Source organism: Molossus molossus, unplaced genomic scaffold, assembly GCF_014108415.1.
Source record: "Molossus molossus isolate mMolMol1 unplaced genomic scaffold, mMolMol1.p scaffold_m16_p_14, whole genome shotgun sequence".
Taxonomy (NCBI): Eukaryota; Metazoa; Chordata; class Mammalia; order Chiroptera; family Molossidae; genus Molossus; species Molossus molossus.
This window is the reverse complement of record NW_023425349.1, coordinates 79,467,085-79,469,869: the sequence shown is the minus strand read 5'-3', so window position 1 is coordinate 79,469,869 and position 2,785 is coordinate 79,467,085. Positions and strand designations below refer to the sequence as shown.

The 2,785-nt window shown below is 36.8% G+C and overlaps 1 non-coding gene across 1 annotated transcript; it reads left to right on the top strand.

Moving 5' to 3' along the window:
* The first annotated feature begins 1,570 nt into the window (after positions 1–1,570).
* Positions 1,571–1,760, top strand: LOC118630386. Its single transcript, XR_004959619.1, has one exon. It is a non-coding gene; the product is annotated as a U2 spliceosomal RNA (small nuclear RNA).
* Positions 1,761–2,785: the final 1,025 nt, after the last annotated feature.

Below are 2,785 nucleotides of genomic sequence, written 5' to 3'. Positions count from 1 at the left end.
TGCTCTCTACATGTTAATAAGTGTATCCTTTTAATCCTCTTACTCAGCTACGCTGCAGGTTACCATTAATTTAAAAATCTAATCCATAATATTCCCCTTTAATTATTTATCCTAAAATTGTGTTTGTTTCTCTAAATTTCATTCAATTTTCACTAATCAGTTTCCCATTCCCTTGGACCACCCTCTTTTTACCTCTCCCCCTACCTCTGCCCCTCCTTCTCATTTTTATTTACATGATTCACAATTTAAAAATTTAAAAAATTAGGCAATTTTGTTAAGAACCTCTACCACAGTTATATTTCAAAATCTGCAACTGGAAAGGGTAAACTGCCCAAATAAAAAATAGTCTTTCTCAGTAAAAAATACTTGTAAAGTTAAATGATACTCTTTGCTACCTGGAGATAAGAAAAAAGAATAACCAGCTAAAGAACATTAGTCACCTAATAGCCAAAGAGGGGCTACTTAATTTCAGAGGAGATCTTACTATCTTAAAGTTTATTAGAAATTGCTTAAGTATTTTACCAGAGTTGTAAGTTTCTTCCTAGAAAGATGAGAGTCTCTATGCTCAAGAAAGTTTTGTTACTATACATATTTGGGACGTTGTCCATTACTACTGATGGAAGAAACGTATCTCAACGAGCTTGTGAGATGAGATTTAATGTTTACATCTCATCTATTTTTCTAAATTAGTTTTATTTAAGTGTACTTGACATGTAATGAGCTGCACATAGTTAAAGTGTACACTGTTTTATGGTTCAACATGCACATACATTTGTGAACCATCACCACAGTCATGACAGTGAACCTAAAACATTTTCTGGTGCATATGTTTAATTTCTCCTTCTTGCTTCCTCTCCCCATCATCAGGCAAACATTGGATAGCTTTCTATAACTGTAATTAGTTTGAGTTTTTATTTTCCAAGATTTTACATAAATGGGTTCAATGAGCTTGTACTATTTTTAGAGTGGAGGAGTCTGACTTCCTCCATCCAGTATAATTATTTTGTAGATCATCAATGTGTTGCATTATAATAGTTCATTTTTTTTATTGCGTAGTAGAGTTCAGTTATATGGGTATAACACTATTTACTCATTTGCTTATTGACGGACGTTTAAGCAGTTTCCAGCCGTTGGCTAATACCAAAAAAAAAAACAACAAAAAAAAACAAAAAAACTGCTCTGAGCAGCTGTAGGTGAGTCTTTGCATGGACATGTTGCATTTCTTGTGAATAAATATGTAGAAGATGAATAACTAGATCAGTCCTTTTTAAGAAACATAAATCTGCTTTCCATTCCTGCCAAGAGCTGGAGAGTGGGGAAAACAGGAGGAGAGTGGGAAAAGGGTGAATAAGACCTGAGGATCTAATGATGAACATGGTGACTATAGCTGACTACACTGGATTGCATAGTTGAAATTTGCTAAGAGAGTAGAATTTAAAAAGGTCTCACACTCACAGGGAAAAGTAGACATGTGAGGTGACAGATGGCATTAACTTGATGGGGGAAATCCTTTCACAATGTATACATATATCAAACCATCACGTGGTACATTTAAATATCTTACCGTTTTATCACTTCTTGGCCTTTTGGCTGGGATCAAGTGTAGTATCTGTTCTTATCAGTTTAATATCTGATACATTCTCTATCCAAGGACAATATATTAAATGTATTTTTGGAACAGGGAGATAGAATAGGAGATTGCTGTGTCCACTCACACATAGACCTGGTATTGAGGTACCTCTGGGATTGGTGCATCAATAAATAAATAAATAAATATTTTACCATTTTATTTGTCAATTGTACCTCAATAAAGTTGTTTTAAAAAAATAATTGTAGCCCTGGCCGGTTTGGCTCAGCGGTTGGAGAGTCGGCCTGCGGTCCGGAGAGTCCCGGGTTCGGTTCCCGCTAAGGGCACGTGCCTCCGTTGCAGTTTGTCCCCGGCCCTGGTTGGTTGATCGGGTGGCAGCCACTCGATGTGTCCCTTTCACATCAATGTTTCTCTCTCTCTCTTTCCCTCTCCCTCCCACTCTATCTGAACAAAAAGATGAAAAAATGTCCTCGGGTGAGGATAAAAAAAAAAAATTGTACCATTTTACATTTCAAGCAGCATTGCTTAAAGTTTGAGTTCCTCCATATACTTGCCAACACTTTTTAATTTTATCTAATCTAATGGATGTGTAGTGTATCTTAAGTTTGTTTTTTATTTTATTTTATTTTTTTTTTTATCCTCACCCGAGGATATTTTTCCATTTTTCGTACAGATAGAATGGGAGGGAGAGAGAGAGAGAAACATCGACGTGAAGGGACACATCGAGTGGCTGCCACCTGCACGACCAACCAGGGCCGGGGACAAACTGCAACCGAAGTACATGCCCTTAGTGGGAACCGAACCCGGGTCTCTCAGGATCGCAGGCCGACGCTCTAACCGCTGAGCCAAACTGGCCAGGGCTTAAGTTTGTTTTTTTGTTGTTGTTTTTGTTAATGGTTTCCTTTGCTATGCAAAAACTCTTAAATTTGTTTGATTTGTCTTTTCTTGCACCAGTGGTGTTGAGATTGTTTCATGAGCTGGTTTGCATCTATATAGCTTCTTTAGTAAGTGTCGATTGTTTTTTTCAGTTGAGTTGTTTTCTTATGATTGAGGTTTGAGAGTTCTTTATATATTCTAGATACAAGTCCCTTTCTAATTTCCAAATAGTGCCCCCAGTATGTGACCTGCTTTTTCATTCTCTTAACAGCATAATTCACAGAGCACAAAGATTTCCATTTTGATGAAATCTAATTTATC